This window comes from Schistocerca serialis, chromosome 7 (assembly GCF_023864345.2).
Source record: "Schistocerca serialis cubense isolate TAMUIC-IGC-003099 chromosome 7, iqSchSeri2.2, whole genome shotgun sequence".
In the NCBI taxonomy this organism is placed as follows: domain Eukaryota; kingdom Metazoa; phylum Arthropoda; class Insecta; order Orthoptera; family Acrididae; genus Schistocerca; species Schistocerca serialis.
This window is the reverse complement of record NC_064644.1, coordinates 568,506,386-568,532,759: the sequence shown is the minus strand read 5'-3', so window position 1 is coordinate 568,532,759 and position 26,374 is coordinate 568,506,386. Positions and strand designations below refer to the sequence as shown.

The 26,374-nt window shown below is 46.4% G+C and overlaps 1 protein-coding gene across 1 annotated transcript in view; it reads right to left on the bottom strand.

Annotated features, from left to right (window-relative positions):
* LOC126412433 (UDP-glycosyltransferase UGT5-like) overlaps positions 1 to 21,076 on the bottom strand; it is a 161,588-nt gene extending 140,512 nt beyond the window's left edge. The window contains exon 1 of the mRNA XM_050082028.1: positions 20,948 to 21,076. The gene's annotated coding sequence lies outside the window, so the exon portion shown is untranslated. The remainder of the gene's footprint in view (positions 1 to 20,947) is intronic.
* Between the last annotated feature and the right edge of the window lie 5,298 nt (positions 21,077 to 26,374).

The window sequence follows — 26,374 nt, the reverse complement described above, 5'->3', positions numbered from 1 at the left end:
GATGACTGAAATTTGTCACTCCGTATATCGAGGTGAGGCGAGTGGAAGGAAAGGTCAAAGGCTAACAGCGATCCCACAACTGAGCTGAAATGCATCGCTTGACCTATTTTCGGAATAGATATATCTTTTGATACAGTGATATCCTGGATAACTTTGCTCGAGACACAGTAGCTGTTAAGACCATGAAGCACAAGATTTCTGCTTAAATCCGCAAAAAGTAGAATAGGCTGGGGTGTTGCAGAATTAAATCCATAGGAGCCCTGTACCAAATTAGTCACAGGGTGTGAAGGATGGCCTGCAGCACATGGTGATTTTCAACGACGCATTGCTGACAACGCCAGGCGATGGGTGGAACAGGCTAGGCAAGCCATGTTTTTTTTGTTTTGGTTTTAGGGCGCAAAACTGCTATGGTCATTAGCGCCCAGCCCGTGACTTAGGAAACAGTAAAAAACCGAAATTGAAAACCAGCAGCAATGGGAACAAAGTCATAAAATTGGAGAAACTAAAAGCAGAAGGAAGGCTTAAAAATCCACTACAGAAAGGGGTTGGTAGTCCCCAAAAGAAAGCTTCAAATGACTGACGTCATTTCACTGGCACTAATAAACTGGAGAACGCGGTCGGCTGAGCGCATGTCATCTGCTAAAATCGACGATAGATCAGGCGATAGCTGTAGACGGGAGCGTAACGGATTAAAATAGGGGCACTCAATTAAAAGGTGTCTTACCGTCCACAGCTGAGAGCAGTGGGGACAGAGTGGGAGAGGATCGCCGCTTAAATGATGTCGATGGCTAAAAAGACAGTGCCCTATCCGGAGTCTAGTTAAAATTACCTCCTCCAAGCACAAGGAAGAGCTTTCACGTCCCGCAATTTATTATGGGAAAGTGTTGACCAATGCGTGTGCCATAAATGAACAACACGATGACATAAAACGCTCCGTAGATCGGCGAAAGGAACCGATTGAATAGCTGGCCGAAGAAGAGAGACTGCAGCCTTGGCTGCAATATCGGCCGCCTCATTTCCACAGATACCAACGTGTCCCGGGAGAGAGAGGAACGCCACTGAGACGCCCCCCAGGTGGAGCAAGCGCAGACAGTCCTGAATCCGGTGGACCAGAGGGTGCACAGGGTAAAGAGCTTGGAGACTGAGGAGAGAGCTGAGAGAATCTGAGCAGATAACGTACTGTATCCGCTGATGGCGGCGGATGTAGTGGACAGCCTGGAGAACAGCGTAAAGCTCCGCAGTGTAAACCGAACACTGGTCGGAAAGCCGATAGTGATTCGGGGTGTCGCCAACAATATAGGCACTCCCTACAGCTAACGATGTTTTCGAGCCGTCGGTGTAAATAAATGTGGCGTCCGTCATTTGTGCACATAGAGCAGCAAATGCCCGACGATAAACAAGTGGAGGGGTACCATCCTTGGGAAATCGACAAAGGTCACGGAGCAGGCAGATCCGGGGACGGAGCCAAGTTGGTGCAGTACCCCAAGTTGTCAAGAAGGTTTAGGAAAGCGGAAGGAAAGAGAATGGAGCAGTTGACGGAACCGGTCTCCTCGTGGTAGTAGGGAGGAGGGGCGGCCTGCATACCCTACATCAAAGGAGGCGTCGAAAAAAATGTCATGGGCTGGATTAGCAGGCATAGAAGACAGATGGCTAGCATAACGACTCAGAAGGACTGCTCGCCGATTGGACAGCGGAGGTTCAGCAGTCTCAGCATAAAGGCTTTCCACAGGGCTGGTGTAAAAAGCTCCAGACACTAAACGTAATCCACGGTGGTGGATAGAGTCGAGACGCCGAAGAATAGACGGCCGAGCAGAGGAGTAGACTATGCTTCCATTATCCAATTTCGAGCGCACTAAGCCGCGATAGAGGCGGAGAAGGACCACTCGGTCCGCTCCCCAGGAGGTACCATTCAGGACATGGAGGGTGTTGAGGGATCGCAGACAGCGAGCCGAAAGATAGGAAACGTGGGAGGACCAGCACAGTTTTCTGTCAAACATAAGACCCAAGAATTTAGCGACGTCTGAAAACGGAAGGTTGACAGGACCTAGATGTAAGGAGGGCGGAAGAAACTCCTTACGTCGCCAAAAATTAACACAAACGGTCTTACTGGGAGAAAAACGGAAGCCGGTTTCGATGCTCCAAGAGTGGAGGCGATTGAGACATCCTTGAAGACGTCGTTCAAGAAGGCTGGTCCGTTGAGAGCTGTAGTAGATCGCAAAATCGTCCACAAAGAGGGAGCCCGAGACATCAGGAAGGAGACAATCCATAATTGGATTGATGGCAATGTCAAACAGTACAACACTCAGCACGGAGCCCTGGGGTACCCCGTTTTCTTGGGAGAATGTACGGGAGAGAGTAGTGTTCACCCGCACCCTAAATGTGCGCTCTGCCATAAATTCGCGAAGAAAAAGGGGTAGCCGACCTCGAAAGCCCCAAGAGAACAGTGTGCAGAGGATGCCTGTCCTCCAACAGGTATCGTATGCTCTCTCCAGATAAAAAAATATTGCTACTGTTTGGCGTTTCCGGAGAAAATTGTTCATGATATAAGTGGAGAGAGCAACAAGATGGTCAACTGCAGAACGATGCTTTCGGAATCCGCATTGGGCAGGTGTTAAAAGACTGCGGGATTCCAGCCACCACGCTAAACGGCAATTCACCATACGCTCCAAAACCTTACAGACATTACTCGTGAGAGAAATGGGGCGATAGCTAGAGGGGAGATGTTTGTCCTTTCCAGGTTTCGAAACAGGAACGACAAAAGCTTCCCGCCATCGTCTGGGAAAAGTACTGTCGGTCCAAATTCGATTATAAAGGCGAAGGAGGTAACGCAGACTATGGGTTGATAAATGCAGCAACATTTGGACGTGGATACCATCCGGTCCTGGGGCGGAGGAGCGAGAAGAACAGAGTGCATGTTGGAGTTCCCGCAAGGAGAAAACAGTATTATAGCTTTCGCGATTTTGAGAGGAGAAAGCAAGAGGTCGCACTTCCGCTGCACGTTTCTTCGGGAGAAACGCTTGCGGGTAATTGGAAAAGCTCGAAATCTCAGCAAAGTGCTGACCCAGCGAGTTAGAAATTGCGACGGGGTCCACGAATGTATCATGCGCGACAGTGAGCCAGAGACCGGGGAGAAACTAGGTGCGCCTGAGAACCGTCGAAGCCGACTCCAAACTTCCGAGGAGGGAGTGAAGGTGTTAAATGAGCTAATAAAGAATTTCCAGCTTGCCTTCTTGCTATCACGGATGACACGACGGCATCGCGCACGGAACTGCTTATAGCAGATACAGTTGGCCAAAGTAGGATGGTGGCGGAAAACGCGGAGAGCACGTCGCCGCTCACGTATTGCATCACGACATGCCTCGTTCCACCAAGGAACTGGGGGGGGGGGGGGGGGCGCCGGGGCAATTCGGAGGTTTTTTTTTTTTTTTGTTTGTGGTTTTAGGGCGCAAAACTTCTATGGTCATTAGCGCCCAGCCCGTGACGTAGAAAACAGGAAAAAAACGAAATTTAAAATCAGCAGCAATGGAAACAAAGTCAGAAAATTTGAGAAACTAAAGGCAGAAGGAATGCTTAAAAGTCCACTATAGAAAGGGGTTGGTTGTCCCCCAAAAAAAAGCTTCAAATGACTGACGTCATTTCACTGTCACTAATAAACTGTAGAACGCGGTCAGCTGAGCGCGTGTCATCTGCTAAAATCGACGATAGATCAGGCGATAGCTGTAGACGGGAGCGTAACGGATTAAAATAGGGGCATTCAATTAAAAGGTGTCTGACCGTCCACAGCTGAGAGCAGTGGGGACAGAGTGGGGGAGGATCACCGCTTAAAAGATGTCTATGACTAAAAAGACAGTGCCCTATCCGGAGTCGAGCTAAAATTACCTCCTCCCGACGACGCGTTCGGGAGGAAGAGGTCCAAGCGCAAGGAAGGGCTTTCACTTCCCGCAATTTATTGTGGGGAAGTGTTGACCAATGCGCATGCCATAAATGAGTGACTTGGCGACATAAACCGCTCCGTAGATCGGTAAACGGAAGAGACTGAAGAGCTGGCCGAGGAAGAGAGACTGCAGCCTTGGCCGCTATATCGGCCGCCTCATTTCCACAGATACCAGCGTGTCCCGGGAGCCAGAGGAACGCCACTGAGACGCCCCCCAGGTGGAGCAAGCGCAGACAGTCCTGAATCCGGTGGACCAGAGGGTGCACAGGGTAAAGAGCTTGGAGACTTAGGAGAGAGCTGAGAGAATCGGAGCAGATTACGTACTGTATCCGCTGATGGCGGCGGATGTAGTGGACAGCCTGGAGAATAGCGTAAAGCTCCGCAGTATAAACCGAACACTGGTCGGGAAGCCGAAAGTGATTTGGGGTGTCGCCAACAATATAGGCACTCCCTACACCTAACGATGTTTTCGAGCCATCGGTGTAAATAAATGTGGCTTCCGTCATTTGTGCACATAGAGCAGCAAATGCCCGACGGTAAACAAGAGTAGGGGTACCATCCTTGGGAAATTGACATAGGTCTCTGAGCAAGTCGATCCGGGGACGGTGCCAAGGCGGTGCTGTACCCCAAGTTGTCAAGAAGGTTTTAGGAAAGCGGAAGGAAAGAGAATGGAGCAGTTGACGGAAGCGGACTCCCGGGGGTAGTAGGGAGGAGGAGCGGCCTGAATACCAGACATCAAAGGAGGCGTCGAAAAAAAGGTTATGGGCTGGATTAGCAGGCATGGAAGACAGATGGCTAGCATAACGACTCAGAAGGATTGCCCGCCGATTGGACAGCGGAGGTTCAGCAGTCTCAGCATAAAGGCTTTCCACAGGGCTGGTGTAAAAAGCTCCAGACACTAAACGTAATCCACGGTGGTGGATAGAGTCGAGTCGCCGAAGAATAGACGGCCGAGCAGAGGAGTAGACTATGCTTCCATAATCCAATTTCGAGCGCACTAAGGCGCGATAGAGGCGGAGAAGGACCACTCGGTCCGCTCCCCAAGAGGTACCATTCAGGACACGGAGGGTGTTAAGGGAACGCAGACAGCGAGCCGAAAGATAGGAAACGTGGGAGGACCAGCACAGTTTTCTGTCAAACATAAGACCCAAGAATTTAGCGACGTCTGAAAATGGAAGGTTGACAGGGCCTAGATGTAAGGAGGGCGGAAGAAACTCCTTACGTCGCCAAAAATTAACACAAACGGTCTTACTGGGTGAGAAACGGAAGCCGGTTTCGATGCTCCACGAGTGGAGGCGATCGAGACATCCTTGAAGACGTCTTTCAAGAAGGCTGGTCCGTTGAGAGCTGTAGTAGATCGCAAAATCGTCCACAAAGAGGGAGCCCGAGACATCAGGAAGGAGACAATCCATAATTGGATTGATGGCAATGTCAAACAGTACAACACTCAGCACGGAGCCCTGGGGTACCCCGTTTTCTTGGGAGAATGTACGGGAGAGAGTAGTGTTCACCCGCACCCTAAATGTGCGCTCTGCCATAAATTCGCGAAGAAAAAGGGGTAGCCGACCTCGAAAGCCCCAAGAGAACAGTGTGCAGAGGATGCCTGTCCTCCAACAGGTATCGTATGCTCTCTCCAGATAAAAAAATATTGCTACTGTTTGGCGTTTCCGGAGAAAATTGTTCATGATATAAGTGGAGAGAGCAACAAGATGGTCAACTGCAGAACGATGCTTTCGGAATCCGCATTGGGCAGGTGTTAAAAGACTGCGGGATTCCAGCCACCACGCTAAACGGCAATTCACCATACGCTCCAAAACCTTACAGACATTACTCGTGAGAGAAATGGGGCGATAGCTAGAGGGGAGATGTTTGTCCTTTCCAGGTTTCGAAACAGGAACGACAAAAGCTTCCCGCCATCGTCTGGGAAAAGTACTGTCGGTCCAAATTCGATTATAAAGGCGAAGGAGGTAACGCAGACTATGGGTTGATAAATGCAGCAACATTTGGACGTGGATACCATCCGGTCCTGGGGCGGAGGAGCGAGAAGAACAGAGTGCATGTTGGAGTTCCCGCAAGGAGAAAACAGTATTATAGCTTTCGCGATTTTGAGAGGAGAAAGCAAGAGGTCGCACTTCCGCTGCACGTTTCTTCGGGAGAAACGCTTGCGGGTAATTGGAAAAGCTCGAAATCTCAGCAAAGTGCTGACCCAGCGAGTTAGAAATTGCGACGGGGTCCACGAATGTATCATGCGCGACAGTGAGCCAGAGACCGGGGAGAAACTAGGTGCGCCTGAGAACCGTCGAAGCCGACTCCAAACTTCCGAGGAGGGAGTGAAGGTGTTAAATGAGCTAATAAAGAATTTCCAGCTTGCCTTCTTGCTATCACGGATGACACGACGGCATCGCGCACGGAACTGCTTATAGCAGATACAGTTGGCCAAAGTAGGATGGTGGCGGAAAACGCGGAGAGCACGTCGCCGCTCACGTATTGCATCACGACATGCCTCGTTCCACCAAGGAACTGGGGGGGGGGGGGGGGGCGCCGGGGCAATTCGGAGGTGAGTGGTATTGAATGTTCCGCAGCTGTAAGAATAACGTCGGTAATATGGGTGACCTCATCGTCGACGCTGGGAAAGTGACGGTCATCGAATGTCGCTAGAGACGAAAAAAGTGTCCAATCGGCTTGGGCAAACTTCCAGCGTCGCGGGCGCATGTATGGCAGTTGAGGCTGCAGTCGAAGGACACATGGAAAGTGGTCACTCGAGTGTGTATCATCAAGGGCGAACCATTCGAAGCGCCGAGCTAGCGGAACAGTACCGACCGCAAGGTCCAAATGAAATAAATTTGTCGTGGAGGCAGATAAAAATGTAGGGACCCCAGTGTTGAGGCAAACTAGATCCGCTTGGTGGAAGACGTCTAGCAATAGTGAGCCACGTGGACAAGGATGTAGAAATCCCCAAAGCGGGTGGTGGGCATTGAAGTCCCCAACCAGCAAATAGGGGGGTGGAAGCTGACCAAGAAGATGAAGGAGATCAGCTCGTGCCATTGGTGTGGACGATGGAATGTATACAGTACAAAGAGAGAACGTGTATCCGGAAAGGGAAAGACGGACGGCGACAGCTTGGAAGGAAGTGTTTAAATGGATTGGGTGATAATGGAGAGTTTCATGGAGAAGAATCATGAGTCCTCCATGTGCTGGAGTGCCTTCAACAGAGGGGAGATCATATTGGATGGACTGAAGATGAGGGAGAACAAAACGGTCATGGGGACGCAGCTTTGTTTCCTGAAGACAGAAGATGACCGGCGAGTAGGATCGTTAGAGGATCGACAATTCATCCCGATTGGCTCGAATACCGCGGATGTTCCAGTGGATAATGGACATAGGGTGAACAGAAAATGGAGGAATGCGACCAAGGGTGCTTCAACTCAACGACTGCTCAGAGCTTGCGACCAACAGCATGGAATGGCATTCAGCCAAAGGCAGAAGATCCTGATCCATAGGTTGGTCAGGAGCAGCTCCTGCCACCAGCGATCGGCCGGTTGACCGGCCACCAGCAGTGCGCCTCGGCGACACAGAAGACGGCCGAGGGCGATTTCCGCCACGTGGTGCTGTAGATGGGACATGCCTTGACGCAGAAGGAGAGGAACTGGGTTTCTTTGTAGCCTTCTTGGAAGTATGATGTTTAGATGAAGGAGGAACCGATGGTTGTGAAGTTGCGGTACGTAAAAACTCTTCACGAGTATGCTCTTTTTTCGAAGTCTTGGTGTATGACTTTTGGGCTCGAGATTTAGCAGAACTCGACGAAGGGTGAGCCAGAGAGTGGGCAGGCGAAAGTGGTGAGGTTGAACGGGCGATCTTTGCACTGGCCGAACTGACGACCGTGGCACTAAAGGTGAGGTCGCAAGTCTGCGTGGCCGCCTCCTTTGTTGGCCGAGGAGAAACAAGGACAGTGCTGTATTTTCCTTTCTGAGGCACGGTGGGCTGTCGACTGGCGAATAATTTTCGAGCAGCAAAGGTCGACAGCTTTTCCTTCACTCTTATTTCCTGGATGAGCTTTTCGTCCTTAAAAATGGGGCAATCTCGAGAGGAAGCAGCGTGGTCACCCATACAGTTGATGCAGCGAGGGGATGGAGGTGGACACGCACCCTCATGGGCATCCTTGCCACACGTAACACATTTGGCCGGATTGGAACAGGACTGGCTGGTGTGATTGAACCGCTGACATCGATAGCAACGCGTAGGGTTTGGGACGTAAGGGTAAACGGAAATTATCTCATAGCCTGCTTTGATTTTCGTTGGGAGTTGAACTTTGTCAAATGTCAAGAAGACAGTGCGGGTTGGAATGATGTTCATGTCAACCCTTTTCATAACTCTATGAACAGCCGTTACGCCCTGGTCAGACAGGTAGTGCTGAATTTCTTCATCAGACAATCCATCGAGGGAGCGTGTATAAACGACTCCACGCGAGGAATTTAAGGTACGGTGCGGTTCCACCCGGACAGGGATGGTGTGAAGCGGAGAAGTACACAGCAATTTTTGTGCCTGGAGGGCACTGACTGTTTCTAACAACAGGGTGCCATTCCGTAATCTGGAACAAGACTTTACAGGACCTGCAATTGCGTCGACACCTTTCTAAATAATGAAAGGGCTGACCGTGGAGAAGTCGTGACCTTCGTCAGACCGAGAAACAACAAGGAACTGTGGTAACGATGGAAGAACTGACTGTGGCTGAGACTCAGTGAAATTACGTTTGTGAGCAGACATAGTGGTAGGTGATGAAACCATTGCGGAAGAATCCCCCATGATTACCGGCGTCTCCGATGGCGCGCTCCTCCCTTGTGGGGGCCCTCTCTGAGGGCACTCCCGCCTTAGGTGATTGTTCACACCTCAGGTCACACCTCCCGACAAACGGACGGTGGGACCAATCGGCACTTTCGGAAGGTATCAGCTCGGGTAATCACCCCTCCCTGGGCCTGGCCGTTACCAGGGGGTACGTACGTGTCCTACCTGTCTACCCGGGGCGGGGAATTACGCGTTACCCCGTCACTAGCTACGCATGGAAGTGCGTGGGTCGGCCTTCAGACACGCACAGGGAGGAAAAAAGAGAAAGGGAAAGGAAAGAAGAGGGGTCTCAAATGCCGCAGCGGAGAAAAGGGCAAAGAGAAGAGGGAAGGAAAAGAGAAGGACAGAGGAAGGACAAAGACTTGCAAGTGTTGAAAGCAAGGAATTTGTAACAGTTTCGAGCGTCCGTCTCCAGACATAGGCACAAACCATACTCCCAGAGGGGGAGAAAGGGAAGGAAAGAGCCAGAGGTGAGGGGGGTGGGGCGAAGATGGGGGACGGGGAAGGATGCGGAAAGGGAAGGTAAGCAGCCCGGAAAGGAAGGAGAGCCACATTAGCTTGGGGTCCCGTGCTCGCTACGCACGTGTCCACAAAAGAGTTGTGGACCCCCTGGGGGGAGGGGGTGGGAGGAAAGCCATGTGTTACTAATGAAATATGACACCCAACACTTGGCCATTCCGCGATAAACATCACTCCTGTGGGTAACGTTCATCTACAGCACAGGATCATCAGTAGTTTTCAAGTGTGTGTCTTGCACTCGCAGGCACAATGACTTTCTGTGCTAGCTAACGGAGGCCTTCCATATATGTTCTGAAGCCAATCACGTTCCGTTATGGAAACCATCGATCAGTGGCGAATTTCTTTTCCATTTCTCTTCTGTCGTGGTAATGTCCAGCACATAACGGAAGGGGTGGCGGGGGGGGGGGGGGGGGGGGGGAGAGAGATAAACAGTAGTATTTTGGTTCCTCCATTGGATCGTCGGTGTCCACAGCAAGGAAACAATGGTCAATGGTCTCATAGAATAATCCAATGTTCTTTAGCTTTTGCCAGCTTGGCTGAACATTTCTCTTTAATGTGAGGCCGCGGTGTGTGTATGCGGATGGATGCCGACTTTTTTATTTGTTGAGGCTGAATGTTTTTATTTTGGAATACGCATTGACTTCGTGGCATTAAAGAGGGCTTAGCGTTTTCCCTTTGCACTTGTAGCAATAAGTAGGCGTATTAGTGCTCGACCGATAGGTCAGTTTGTGTTGAGACGTTCCTCTTCCTGAGAGTTTTTAACAGCTGTCGCATAAGATGCGGCGATACCGGAAGGTTACGTTGTCCTGAAATCTTTCTTGGCTTCATCATAGGGGATCCTCGTCTTTCGCTTCAGTTCCCTAATCTTCATTTCTTCGGCATGAACACGTAAATCCCTGCTGCACACAGGATGATCAGCTAACGATTTCGAGTGTCTTTCACCCACATCTACAACACATAGATTTACAATTACAACCAAAAGTTGTACGTGCTAATTCTTGGCATTTAAGACATCACAGGATTTGGTAAATAGAGCCTAAATTTGAAGCAAGTAGACCAAACTATTGAAGTATTGAAATGCTAAATCCGACAGTATTTTGTGGTGACCCGTTTCCATACCTCACGTTTGTCCTCACTTCTGTGACGCCAACATTTGACCATTCTTGCTCTAATTCTTTGGGGTTAATTTTAAATACCTAACGGAAGGTGAACGCCTCCTTGTTGAAATTCGTTTCTCTACTGCAAACTATGTCAGAGCATCTGACGCTTTCTCAAGAAGAATGAGGGAACGAGAAGTAGCCCTCCTCCACTCTTGCCCCACTCTTCCCCCAAACGCCACTGCGTCCGTATCCGCTATCGGGAGACAGTAGCATGGGAAAGCGTTACCGGTTAATTGAGGTTTCAGAAGCCAGGACAGCACGACAAAATTATATTATGAATAACCCTTCATTATTTGCTCAAATGGATTGTAGTCACTAAGATCACTTACAAGCAAAAGGGAAAGAAGAAGGAAAATAAGTATGTCTCTGCATGCAATCAACATTCATGCCGGAAACGTCTTAGAAAAATTCATACACTTCTTATCCTTCATGTAGCATACTTGGTACAGTGTGTTGGTCGTACCGTTATCATCTATGACATCATACACACTTCTCGTACGGCATGGTACACGACAGAGAAGTTTACGATTTTAACGTGCTACTTGAGCCACACGAGAAAAATCTGACAAAACCGTTAATGTAAAAAGCAAAACACGTAACAGTCATATTACTGCGCAAGTAAACGATCTGTTTGTAAGATGTTGCTCTCCGCTTTTAAAGAGTTTATTTATCATGCCAGACAACTCTTAACTGCATCCCATATGTTTGAAACAGTAGTGTAATTCAGGTGAATGTAAATATCAAATTGGCAGCGTTCCTGTATTTTTCATGATTGTCGTTGTTGTTGTTGTTATGGTCTTCAGTCCAAAGACTGGTTTGATGCAGCTCCCCATGTTACTCTCTCCTGTGAAAGCCTCTTCATCTCCGACTAACTACTGCAACCTACATCCCTCCGAATCTGCTTAGTGTATTCATCTCTTGGTCTCCCTCTACGACTTTTACACCACGTGCTTCCTTCCAATACTAATTTGGTGATTCCTTGATGCATTAGAAAGTGTTCCACCAACAGACGCCTTTTTTGGTGAGGCTGTACCACAAACTTCTCTTCTCAGCAATTCTATTCAGCACCTCCTCATTAGTTACGTGATATTCCCATCTCATTTTCAGCACTATTTTGTAGCACCACATTTCAAAAGCTTCAATTCTCTTCTTGTGTAAACTGTTCACCGTCCTTTTTCACTTCCATACATGGCTATACTCCATACAAATACTTTCAGAAACGACTTCCTGACAAATCTATACTCGATGATAAATTTCTCTTCTTCAGAAACGCTTTTCTTGCCATTCTCAGTCTACATTTTATATCCTCCCTACTTCGACCATCATGAGCTATTCTGCATCCCAAGCAACAAAACTCATTTACTACTTTAACTGTCTAATTTCGTAATCTAATTCCCTCAGCATCTCATCATCAACTACATTCCATTATCGTCGTTTTGCTTTTGCTGATATTTATCTTATATCCTCCTTTCAAGATACTGTCTAATCCGTTGAGCTGCTCTTCCAAGTCCTTTGCTGTCTCTGACAGAATTACAATATCATCGGCAAACCTCAAAGTTTTTATTTCTTCTCCCTGGACTTTAATTCGTACTCCAAATTTTTGTTTTGTTTCCTTTACTGCTTGCTCAATATACAGATTGAATAACATCGGGGATAGGCTACAACCCTGTCTCACTCCTTTCCCAACCACTGCTTCCCTTTCATGCCCCTCGACTCTTTATAACTGCCATCTGATTTCGGTACAAATTGTAACTAGCTTTTCGCTCCCTGTATTTTATCATAGGCTACGACAGTTCAGACCTTTTGTTTTCTGCAGCGTCTACGTAGGTCGTATTACACGATTTGTCACGTCTGTTTAATTTGGATGCATATTGTGTAGGACACGGTTTCGTTGTCACACGCAAGAAACTGTACCAAACGTCTCGCGTGGGTGCTGGATAAATCAGAGCACTGAAGATTTATTCACAGGGTAATAAATGCCACTGCACGTGATTTAAAATGAAGTTATTCGTGTGAAATCTAAATTAAGAGCACGTATCTCAATTATAACAGAAATAACATATTATTTGAGTTTCAATAACAATTCGAAACCCATACTGCACAAAGGATACTAGCAAACTCTTGCAGAATTTCCGTGTGGGCTAATCACAACTCAATTCTGTGTTAATATGTAGGAACTCGTGTGAATTTTATTAAAATCGTTTCGGGTATACATATTGTAATACATTTAAACGAAAAAATACTGAATTGACCGACGTTTCGTCCATGTTGCAGCGGTTCTTCGCATGACGTACTATTTTAGCATTTTAAGTATTTTATAACCACTTCCGGCAGGGCACTCAAAACAACTTTAATGCGATTAATTCTGTGTGCTTTAAGAGTTGATACGCAGATTGTACCGTAAAACTCCAGCTGCTCATATCGTATTTATCGTGAAGGTGAATAAATTATCGTCAAGAGGCGTCACTGTAGAATAAAAATATCTGACGAATATCCTTCGCAGTTTTACTTCCCACAAGGCTGAGAGTGGGTAAGTGCTGTCTAGTTTGCTGTTCCTTCTATTACCGACAGACGAACATTAGTTGCGCCGCCGATTCGCCTCAGGTTGAGCATTTTCACAGATTGCCTGTCCACACCATCCAACTCACGTTATTTTGCAATGCAGTATAGATACAGGAGGTCTTCATGCCGTGTACTACTCCCTTTGGCAAAGGAGTACCGCTACAGTGTCCCTTATGGTGTAAAAAAACGCTCATAAAATCAAAGTAACAAATACCTCAACATCTTTTTCGGCAACGACAGCTGTTACTGTATTGTTCAAACCTAGTCTGCAAAAGGCTTTTTAGAGTGTTGGAAAATTCCGACACAATCCTTAAGTCCTGATATGTAAGATATGTAAGATAGGAGACCATAACATTTTAGCTACGTGTTTGCATTAATGACACTCTACACTCAAAGAAAAAGTTTACACTTCTCTCAAGTTTCGATTACATTGAAAATCAGACGTCCAAAATCGAGACCCGACAGCCGTTTCTTTCCGACGATGAAGTTCCAGTGCACCGAGAAAATATTTGTCCCCTGTTTATCTGAAATAGTTTTCCAGTGCCTCGTACAGCCTCCCTGCAGGCATGATCCCGGCCTGAGGAGAGAACGGCGATTGTCATCGAATGAAGAGAGTGGATGCGTGAGATTTGCAAAAACCGCTTGAAGAATATTTTAGAAAGTATACGAGACAATAAAAAGCTCGGAAATGCAGATAAAGGGGGGTTTGTAAATTGCAAACTTTCACGATCGCAGATGCCGCACGGAAATACTCTGGATTCTCGTGCCTTGGCAGAGACCCGCCCTGACAGTCGCGAGTGTCAACGCGCCGCTTCCGGAATACGGGGAGACTTCGCCTGGAATTCGTCTCGCGTACTGAGGACGAGAGGTGGTGTGTCGGCAGCCTCGATGCGGTTTTAGGCGTTTTTCCCCACATTCAACCCGGCAAATGTCGGTCTCTTACAGACGTCTCGCCTCAGATACATTAGGAAACTTTAACACGGACACAGACAGTGGGGTCTCACGAATTCCAACACGGTGTGGTTGTGTGTGTGTGTGTGTGGGGGGGGGGGGGGGGGGGGGAAGATTGTGATGTCAGGAAGGGGGGAGGGAGGGTTATGATGTCAGGAAGGGGGAGGGGGGAAGGGAGCGTTGTGATGTCAGGAACGACATTCAGTCAGCAAGTAACACTGTCAAAACCTACATAACGCACCCAATGAAACGGGTTGTGGTGGTGGTGGAGAATAAGGAGGAGGAGATGATGATGATGATGAATATTGTGCCTTGGTAGAATACATTTCTTGGAGGAATCCAACGTTTTCTCTCGAAACGACATTAGGAGAGAGAAAGGGGTCTAGCTGCTGTGGAGGTCCAATTCACACCCTGGCTCGCTAATGACTGAAGTAAAACGATTTTCCTTGCAGCCATGAGCGGATACTACAATAGGCTGTAGAAAGGGCAATAAAGCTTACTACACGCGCCGCTAATTTCTGTAGGAATGAGAAGGGTGTGAAACTGTATCGATTCTGATTTCCGGTGCTGCGGAAGATGTACTGGTCTTGGATCAGCGGATGACACCAGCCGAGAGCGGGGGACTGCGCTTAAAAACGGGGCCTACGAGAAAGACAGGCCGCGGCGCGTAAGTCACGAAGGTAGGCCTGCGCTCGCTCGCTTAACTCGGCACACAAACTACGTTTCTACACCTGTTAACTCGTAACACGGTGTGTAGGTACAAACGGGAATTGCGTCTTCTACGGGAATCCGCTACTATGGAGTTTTATTTTTATTAGTTCTACAATGATCGGAAGTCCATAGCCAGTCCTGACAAAACTCTTACCATCTGGTCAGCAAGACGTATGAGGCAGGCGAAATACCCTCAGACTTCAAGAAGAATATAATAATTCCAATCCCAAAGAAAACAGGTGTTGACAGATGTGAAAATTACCGAACTATCAGTTTAATAAGTCACGGGTGTAAAATACTAACACGAATTCTTTACAGACGAATAGGAAAAACTGGTAGAAGCCGACCTCGGGGAAAATCAGTTTGGATTCCGTAGAAATGTTGGAACACGTGAGGCAATACTGACCCTACGACTGACCTCAGAAGAAAGATTAAGGAAAGGCAAACCTACGTTTCTAGCATTTGTAAACTTAGAGAAAGCTTTTGACAATGTTTATTGGAATACTCTCTTTCAAATTCTGAAGGTGGCAGGGGTAAAATACAGAGAGCGAAAGGCTATTTACAATTTGTACAGAAAGCAGATGGCAGTTATTACAGTCGAGAGGTATGGAAGGGAAGCAGTGGTTGGGAAGGGAGTGAGACAGGGTTGTAGCCTATCCCCGGTGTTATTCAATCCGTATATTGAGCAAGCAATAAAGGAAACAAAAGAGAAGTTCGGAGTAGGTATTAAAATCCATGGAGAAGAAATAAAAGCTTTGAGGTTCGCCGATGACATTGTAATTCTGTCAGACACAGCAAAGGACTTGGAAGAGCAGTTGAACGGAATGGACAGTGTCTTGAAACGAGGATATAAGATGAACATCAACAAAAGCTAAACTAGGATAATGGAATGTAGTCGAATTAAGTCGGGTGATGCTGAGGGAATTAGATTAGGAAATGAGACACTTAAAGTAGTAAAGGAGTTTTGCTATTTGGGGAGCAAAATAACTGATGATGGACGAAGTAGAGAGGATATACAATGTAGACTGGCAATGACAAGGAAAGCGTTTCTGAAGAAGAAAAATTTGTTAACATGGAGTATAGATTTAAATGTCAGGAAGTCGTTTCTGAAAGTATTTGTATGGAGTGTAGCCATGTATGGAAGTGAAACGTGGACGATAAATAGCTTAGACAAGAAGAGAATAGAAGCTTTCTAAATATGGTGCTACAGAAGAATGCTGAAGATTAGATGGGTAGATCACATAACTAATGAGGAGGTATTTAATAAAATTAGGGAGAAGAGGAGCTTGTGGCACAACTTGACTAGAAGAAGGGATCGGTTGGTAGGACATGTTCTGAGACATCGGAAGTCCATAGGCCTACTTATAATTTGTTACGGTTGTACTGGGGTGGCACAGAATTAAAATCATGCCAAAATGATTATCAGTTGCATAAGGCACCACTTCTTGTATGAAATGAGGACTGGTAAGCAGAACAGACTAAATGCCATAAACAAGCTATTGTACCATTTATATCGAGTACTGATCTTAAATTAAATTTTTTTGTAGTACTGTTAACCAGGAAGACTTTATAATAGCAGATTCCAGTAGAAGATGCAATTCTAGTTAGTGCGTAGACGCCCAGCTGCGAGTTAACAGGTTTAGAAACGTGTTTTGTCTGCTGAGCTGAACGAGCGAGACAGTTCAGACCTGTGTGACGTACGCGCTGCGGCCTGTCTTTCTCGTGGGCCTCGCTTACAAGGGTACAAGGGAACCTCCCCATCGCACCCCCCCCCCCTCAAATTTAGTTATAAGTTGGCACAGTGGACAGGCCTTGAAAAACTGAACACAGATCAATCGAGAAAACAGGAAGAAGTTGTGTGGAACTATGAAAAAAAATAAGCAAAATATACAAAATGAGTAGTCCATGGGCACGGGTGGCCGTGCGGCCACTTCGGCCGGCTAACTGATGACCTCAGATGTTAAGTCCCATAGTGCTCAGAGCCACTTAGTCCACGTGCATGATAGGCAATATCAAGGACATGTGAACTCAGGCGCGCCGTGGTCCCGTGGTTAGTGTGAGCAGGTGCGGAGCGAGAGGTCCTTGGTTCAAGACTACCTTCGAGTGAAAAATTTAATTTTTTTATTTTCAGACAATTATTATCTGTCCGTCCGTCCGTCTGATGTGAAGTAACTGCGCACTAGTATGGGGATGCTACACCTAAACCGAAAAATTTGAAAACGTTAAAAAAATATGTTTTGACCGAGCACAGGGAAAACTGTGCGACTGTGGAACTGTTGCATTCATTTGTTGCAGTTTACGTGACAAACTCTTATGTTTTCATCACTTTTTTGGGAGTGATTATCACATCCACAAGAAAACCTAAATCGGGCAAGGTAGAAGAATCTTTTTACCCATTCGCCAAGTGTACAAGTTAAGTGGGTCGACAACATATTCCCGTCATGTGACGCACATGCCGTCACCAGTGTCGTATAGAATATATCAGACGTGTTTTTCTGTGGAGGAATCGGTTGACCTATGACCTTGCGATCAAATGTTTTCGGTTCCCATTGGAGAGGAACGTCCTTTCGTCTACTAATCACACGGTTTTGCGGTGCGGTCGCAAAACACAGACACTAAACTTATTACAGTGAACAGAGACGTCAATGAACGAACGGACAGATCATAACTTTGCGAAAATAAAAAATTAAACTTTTCACTCGAGGGAAGACTTGAACCAAGGACCTCTCGTCCCACAGTTGCACACGCTAACCACGGGACCACGGCGCTCCTGCCTTCACGCTAACCTTGATGTTGCCTATCTTGCTCATGGGCTACTCAGTTTGTATATTTTGCTTATTTTTTTCATAGTTCCACACAACTTCTTCCTGTTTTCTCGATTGATCTCTGTTCAGTTTTTCAAGGCCTATCCACTGTGGCAACTTATAACTAAATCTGAGGAGGGCGCGATGGGGAGGTTCCCTTGTTAGAAGCATGTGACGTCACGCCTCTATCGGTAGCGAGCCAAGGGGTGAAACGGACGTTCGCAGAGGCTACAACACCCCTTGTTCCTTCGCGGATGGCCGTAAACCGTGGGGTTTCTGCAAGAAATTCACTAGCTCACGGCACAAGACTCCGGAGTGTTTTAATACGCGTGATACGTTAACCTGCTGTGAACTTACCCTCGTTCTGTAGAAGCAGCTTATTGTGTGACACATTTAAGGCGCGCAGCCAACGTAGTAAACGGGCGAGCAGAGCCTAACGGTAGCGGAACACACACAAACTTCGTCTTCCTACCAGAGGGCAAAGCCCTCAGACGCTCGCCAAGGCGGCTGCTGCTGCCGCTGCAGGGCCAGTGTGCAGCTATTGTGGGAACAGCGGGCGCGACCACGCGGTACAGCTTTAGCGCTGCTCTGGCGCTTGTAAGGCCGAACGCTGCTGCCAGAGAGCCACGGTAAATGCACTTTCTGCACGGCAGCAGGAAAGTCACAGAAGGCCTATAAAGATGAAAAAAGATGAGCGGCTTTAACAATTTTCAAGTTGGAAGAGATGTGCAGTTTTTCATCTGTTAACTCAGTTACAGGTATCACGGTCTGGTGGTCATTTCACTGCTGCACAAGCTTCACACCGACACTCAACTCAGTCGTCAAATCTCCAACATTCCGATGAAGTATTTGCAATAATCTTATTGAAACGCGTACGTAGTTCGAAATAAATGTAAATACGGTAGCGGGTATTCCGTATTAAAAGTCGTTTACAGTAACAAACAGACAAACCAATTTACACTACGTGACGCTTACGAGATTGTCTACAAAATAATATGTCTAAGTAAAATTGATATCTTCTATTACAACTATTTTTTTAAAAAAAAAGCGAAATAATGAGTTTCTCCTGTTCCCTTTAATTCCGTTGAGGTACCGTGTGCATTATGTCGTGCCGTCTCAGCGGTTTATTACTAATAAATCAGCAGCATTTCAAAATTGGTTATTTTTATTCTCACGCAAAAGCTAAATTTAGTCATGCAGTTGGAATTAATTTCATCTGTGTGTCTTACTTGCTACGCTCACGACTATGTCGCACGACTTATTTCTAAAATATAATCTCAAGTGGAAATAACTGTTTGTCCTCTTAAGGTGAACAACAACATGTGCCTTTTTTTGTCGGTCATCTTGTTAATGTAGTGAAATTGCGTCCTTATGGAATATCGTCTCAGTTATGTGACTGGATTTGCGATTTCCTGTCAGAGAGGTCACAGTTCGTGGTAACTGACGTAAAGTCATCGAGTAAAACAGAAGTGATTTGAAGCGTTCCCCAAGGTAGTGTTATAGGCCCTTTGCTGTCCCTTATCTGTATAAACGATTATGGAGACAATCTGAGCAGCCGTCTTCGGTTGTTTGCAGATGACGCTGTCGTTTATCGACTAATAAAATCTTCAGAAGATCAAAACAAACTGCAAAACGATTTAGAAAAAAATATCTGAATGGTGCGAAAAGTGGCAGTTGACCCTAAATAACGAAAAGTGTGAGGCCATCCACATGAGTGCTAAAAGAAATTCGTTAAACTTTGGTTACACGATAAATCAGTCTAATCTAAAAGCCGTTAATTCACTAAATACCTAGGTATTACAATTACGAACAACGTAAATTGGAAAGAACACATAGAAAATGTATGGGGAAGGCTAACCAAAGGCTGCGTTTTATTGGCAGGACACTCAGAAAATGTAACAGACCTACTAAGGAGACTGCCTACACTACGCTTGTCCGTCCTCTTGTAGAATACTGCTGCGTGGTGTGGGATCCTTACCAGATAGGACTGACTGAGTACATCGAAAAAGTTCAAAGAAGGGCAGCACGTTTTGTATCATCGCGCGGTATAATATGGGAGTGAGTGTCACAGAAATGATACAGGATTTGGGCTGGACATCATTAAAAGAAAGGCGTTTCTCATTGCAACGGAATCTTCTCACGAAATTCCAATCATCAACTTTCTCATCCGAATGTGAAAATATTTTGTTGACGCCGACCTACATAGGGAGAAACGATCACCGCCATAAAATAAGGGAAATCAGAGCTCGTACGGGAAGATATAGGTGTTCATTCTTTCCGCGCGTTGTACGAGATGAGAATAATAGAGAATTGTGAAGGTGGTTCGATGAACCCTCTGCCAGGCACTTAAATGAGATTTTCAGAGTATCCATGTACATGTAGATGTAAATGTCAACATTCGTTTTATTTCGCTTAGGAAACCAGTTTACAGTTACAGCATGAAAAAAAATCTCTTCTTGTTTTGCCCTCTGGGCCTCTGACCTGGAGTACAGTTGACTTTAAACAGACAAGGCGTTACATAGTAATCTCAGAATGGTGTAGCTAACACGTCACTCTTTATTTTTGCACTCTTAGGAGTGCAGCGCTTGCTCGAGATCCGATCCGCGTAGAATAAGTACCGGCTGATTAAAAAAAAAAGAACGGATTTCAGTTGTTTATTATAGACAAACTATAAAATGTAGAAACAAATTGCGTAGGTCACTAGATAGAGGAAGGTTGGAAGTTTTCACACAGTTCAAAAAATGGCTCTGAGCACTATGGGACTTAACATCTGAGGTCATCAGTCCCCTAGAACGTAGAACTACTTAAACCTAACTAACCTAAGGACATCACACACACATCCATGTCCGAGGCAGGATTCGAACCTGCGACCGTAGCGGTCGCGCGGTTCCAGATTGTAGCGCCTAGAACCGCTCGGCCACCCCGGGCCGGCGCTACCACAACAGGAGCAAGCTCTGAAATTCATTTGCTTCATGGCAAGTGAAAAATGACGAGTCAGTAGAGATATATTCCAGTTGAAGTGAGCGCCTAATCGATAAAAAGAGAGACAGAGAGAGAGAGAAGGGAAAAATAATAACATAACGCTACACACAACCACGAATGCCGGAAAAGGACAAGTGTAATGTGAAGTAGTTACTGGTAGAGGTCTGACGATTCTCCTATAACGAAGTGCATGTGAGTTTCTAATTGAAGGTAGTGTCTTTCACCATACAATACTATCCAGAAACAACGTAAATAAATATTACCAAAGACAAGGCGTTCAAAAGCTGCCACTAGTGCACGGAAGGTAACGTGTAAACAAAGCAACCCGCAGTAATAACAATAAGAAAAACCGCTCACGCGTGAGCTGCTACGCACGCACAGGTTTAGATTCCTTAAGTGAATAAGATCCGAGACGTTACGACATGCTGGCAAGTTTCTCACGCAGGCCAAACCGCTGCCTGACACGAGTTCGCGGAACCTACCTCTAAATCGTCGCTAGACGCCGGCGGCCGACTGCAGCGCGGCCGACCTCTGCTTGTCCACGCCCCGACACGGCCGTCACGACTGGCCGCTCTGGCCACCTCGTACACGAGACCTGTGCTCCCCTTCCAGCCGGCCCACGGCGCGCCGCCTCCCGGCTGCAGGCTCCCCTCTTACGTAAGCAGCCGTGACGCAGCAGTGCCGGCCGCCAGTCGATGGTGGGAGGGTCGCTCTGTGTTTCACGGCCGCCATCCCTCCCTGTCGGGCTGCGGGCGCTGTGGCACCGATATGCTTGAATTCCGCCGACGACCGACATCGGCCGAAGATGGTCCATCGTTTCAAATCAGTACGCAACTACGACCGCGGTCACGATGGAGCCGACGTCATCGTCCGAACGTACATACAGGGTGTCCGAAAAGTCTTCCCCTGATTGCCGGCTAGAGTGGCCGAGCGGTTCTAGGCGCTACAGTCTGGAACCGCGCGACCGCTACGGTCACAGGTTCGAATCCTGCCTCGGGCATGGATGTGTGTGATGTCCTTAGGTTAGTTAGGTTTAAGTAGTTCTAAGTTCTAGGGGACTTATGACCACAGCAGTTGAGTCCCATAGCGCTCAGAGCCATTTGAACCATTTTTTCCCCCTGATTACATAAATTGATAACTCAGGATAGAAGATACAAATGTGAAACTGGTGTCTAATTGTTTACAAACTATCAAAGTTTTTTTCACACATCAGTAAACTTCCACGTGAGCACCCTTGGTAGCGCGTAGCACATCTAGGCGATATTCAGTTTCCGTCCACACATTAGCCAACATCACTGGAGAGATCCATTCAGTGACTGTGGTTATCCGTTGCCGCAGGGATTCAATATCGGGTGCACGTGTTCGGTAGACCTCGTTCTTGACATAACCCCATAAAAACAAGTCTGATAGGGTTATGTCAGGAGAGAGTGGAGGCCAAACCGTTGGCCCATCACGACCAATCCATCGCCCAGGAAAGGTCGTGTCGAGATAGGCACGGACATCCAAACCCCAATGAGGCGGTGCACCGTCTTGCTGAAACAAGACATCGGGGTGATACTGAAATAGCTGAGGAACAGCATACAGTTGCAACATGTCCAGATGCACTGCAGATGTGATGGTAGCCTCAGCGAAGAAGAATGGCCCGATAATTCGACCGTGCAATAGCGCGCACCAAAAAATCACCTTTGGTCTCTGGTGCACTCCATGACCTCGCCAGGGGGTTGTGAACCCCAAATGCGCACATTATGGCGATTCACTAATCCACTGACAAAAAAGGTCGCTTCGTCGGAAAAGGCAATTCGTCTGAGATAACCATCATCGTCCTCAATACGTGATAGCAAGAGCTAACAGTTTTCATTACAAATTTCAGGGAGTAATATTTTAAATTCAGCTGACTGGATAGCCTGCGCCTTAAGGAGGTAGTTGTGATGTAACAAAATAAAAGTGATGTTGTTATTCAATGGAAAAGTTGAATTTGAGATTTAGATTACTGTTTTCTCAATCACAATTGGACATTGGCGTAAGAGTCATGGATTGACCATTGTCATAAAATATTGCATTATGAAATGTGAGTAGTCGTTGCATGCAGTTTCGCTTGGCTTGAAGCAGTCACAGCTAGCGTTCTATTGATTAAGAAATTGCAGTATCGTCTTTCTAATTACTTCATGATCGTAGATACGATCATACCCGGTTGTGAAGTTATTGTTATGACAAAACAATTTCCTAAGGGGCCAGAAAATTCTTAAGGGCGCAAAAACAAGTGTAACATCACACAAAAGGGGAATTCAATATTAAAGCTGATGCAAGAAGACGATAAAACAGTTTTCTTTTTGTCAATGTAACACGCGCATTGGACTGCAGATCTTGGTGTCTGTAATCTTAGCAAAATGCATAATTAAAATGAAAATAATACTGTGGAGATGATAAGAATGAGCAGTCCTAAATGATTTAATATTTCCAGAACAAATATTTATTGTAACTAAAAAATGGTTCAAATGGCTCTGAGCACTATGGGACTCAACTGCTATGGTCATAAGTCCCCTAGAACTTAGAACTACTTAAACCTAACTAACCTAAGGACATCACACACATCCATACCCGAGGCAGGATTCGAACCTGCGACCGTAGCGGTCGTGCGGTTCCAGACTGTAGCGCCTTTAACCGCTCGGCCACTTCGGCCGGCGTAACTAAAACATATACCGTACCTTATGCTTAGTACTACAATGACGGTAGATTTTTATGTCCGTTTCATGTCCATTTAGCGCTCTTTTATATAACCATTGTCCTATTGAGTCGCGCGTGCATCGTCACGATAAGTTATATCAGTTCTTCTTTTTACACTTCACTCAAACTTAGACGGAACACGTTTTTATACATTTAGTAAAAAATTAGATCAGACCGCCACAAATCTGCGTCCGTCTTACTTAAGAAAAACAGTACAAGTGTTTAGCGCTCAAAGCTTCATTTTTTCTCCAGCGAACAAATTAGTGAAGGATTGCATATCGATCGTTATTCTTCTGTTTATATTGCCGCCCAAAGACGACGAATTACATTGTTTAGGAAATTCCAACGTCGCTATGCGACATCTTATTATACATTAATCATTCTTTATAAACAAGTATTTGCCTTCTGGCTGAAAGTGTTAACTATTTGCTGTTTTAATGAAGCCAACAATAGCGAATATCACATAGTCTAGTGGTTAACACTACCGGCCGCTGAAGCGGAGATCACAAGTTTTAATCGCAGGGGCAGCTCGACGTCTTTTTTAAGAGGAAGGATCTGGAAAGTGGTCCAGTTAGCCTTCTGTGACCGAATGAAGCAGTGAAATCTGTAACCTGTAATTTGTTGTACGTATCGATACACCGCCGTTAGTGGCGCGCGATCGATGGCAGTTGCCGCAGACAGTGAGTGCTCGGATCCCTTAGGGTAGAGTAGCGGAAGCCTGGTTCGATCGTCGGAGTATAGGGCGGGTCGTCAAGCTAAAAAATTTGAGTTACAAAAGGTAACGATTTGATAGAGCGGGTACTCGCGTGTCGCATAATAATGCAAACGACACGTTCAGCGCAGAATTTAGGCCAATTCGTGCGTGTATTAAACTGATCCTCGTCTACGACAGCCGCTCTGCGTTCTCTGAAATGGAAAGACCGTGATTACGCGGACAGATGCGGAATGAATGAGGGATGTGTAAGGGTTTCCCAGAGAAACTTCTGCATCGTACTCGCAACGCCCCTGGCAACACGTGGTGGGCCAGCGTTTTGTGCTAGGATGTTTCCACTACGCTGCAAGTTCCGCTGGGAAGCCCTTACACATCCTGCACGTAGTCCCCCCACGAAGTGGTGCAATGGTTACGGGATTCGCATTCGCGAGGACGACGGTTGAAACCCAAGTGTGGCCGTCCTTATTTAGGTTTCCCGTGATTTCCCTATATCACCTCAGGCAAATGCCGCGATGGTTCCTTTAAAGGGAGACAGCCGACTTCGTTCCACATCCTTCCCTGATCCGATGGGACCGATGTGTAGTCCCGACCTCTCCACATATGATTTCCACATTTCTGGAGCCCTGAAGAAAGCTATTCGTGGTCGTCGAACTGCTTTGCACAAAGAGCTGCACGTTTGGGGACAATCATACTTCCGTAGGCACTTTTCTGTGAAGGAACTGACAACGTGGTAACAGTTATGGCGATTATTTTTGAAATAATAAACAGTTCACTTACTTTTTTCTATCTTTCTCGTTTTCATTTGAGTGCCCCTATACTCATATTTCGGATCGATACACTCTTTACTTGTTCTAGATTCGGATGTGCACATGTTATCTCAATATTTTGTGAGATTGTCGTTATGCTGCTGTCAGAGAATAAATCAGAAGAAAATACCTAGCATAATGTCTGTTCATGTATCACTCGCAGACCAAATCCATATGGAATGCCTATCAGATTCTATACTGAATTTGCGACTAATTTGGCTTCTCCCCTGACCGTGAAATACCGCAACTCCTTCGAACAAAATACTTTTTGCTGGGTATGGAACAAAGCACAAGTCACACCCAGCTTCAAGAATCGTAAATGACCAACAAAGGCGGTGTGCAGTCTCGTTGACATCTGCCTGTAGTAGAACCTTACAACATGTTTCCAGACATATCGAGGTAATTCGGAGAAAATGGCCTCCCTGGTGCGAACCATCTTTGATTCCGTAAACACTTGTCAAGCATTGCCCAAGTCGCACTCTTCTCTTGACATCCCGAAAGCCGTAGATCAGGGTGATCCTCTGTATGCTGTATTTCTTGACTTACTGAAAGTATTTAACTCTTACCATATAACGAAATGACGATAATACCCAGTATCACAGAAAATTTGTGACTGGATAAGGGATTTCCTACTAGAGGGGACGCAGCATGTCGTCTTAGATGGAAAGTCATGGACAAATGTAGAAGTATCTTCATGTGTGCTCCAGAGTAATGGAAGTCTTGCTGCACCTGATTTATATTAGTTGCCTACCGGATAATATTAACAGTAACCCCAGACTTCTTTCAAATGTTGAAGTTATCTACGTCGGTGTGCAAAACCTACAGACGATGATGCGTCACTGTCAAGTAAAATAGCTTGGACCGTACATGTAAAGAACTACTGCAGTGTAATACAGAAGAAATACTCAATGAGACGAAGAGAAACGACATCTTTATTCATAAACAATAACCACACTGAAATTACCGCAATCTAAGACAGCCTCCTGGACATAACAGAAATCGGAACATGCTTGTTAAGTGGCTGTGCGTCGCCACGGTGCGAGCTCCCTTGCTGGCCAGGAGCAGTCCTTGTGGCAGGGCGCTGCATTTCCCCAGCAGCGGGGTAGACAACTCCTGAATTGACGTTGGTGCACGTGCCCGTGTTGCAATGCGTCTCACGAATCTCACATGTGGTCGACTGGATAATAAATCGGAAGTGTGTGTATGTGGGCGGAGGGCTCCTCCACCTGCTAGTGCGCATTTCCATCTGTAAAAAATGAAGTCTGTTCCGGAAAAACAGCTGATAAGTCGCACATGCGGAAGCAGTAGGAGTACAGTGCTGTAATAACGCTAAGCAGTGAGTGTGCCGTGTTCAAAGAATGGGTGGTCAGTATGCCCCTGCATACTATGCGTCCCCTCACCATTCCAAGGTGGCTGTAATTTTGCTCCTTACAAGCACTCATCTAAATACTTTGCCGTGATTTACAGCCGGAATTAGGTATCATTTGATAGGTTGTACATAGCATATATGAATATTTAAAGAAGACTGACATTGTCACGTACACCTTGTAAATAGTTGATAACGCTTATTGCATGAAAAGTGATGGAGTATCTTTGTTATCAAAATGGCATAATGAGTGCTTGCCTATACTAGTAGTGGTTGGGACGCTTGTGGAAACGAAACGGCA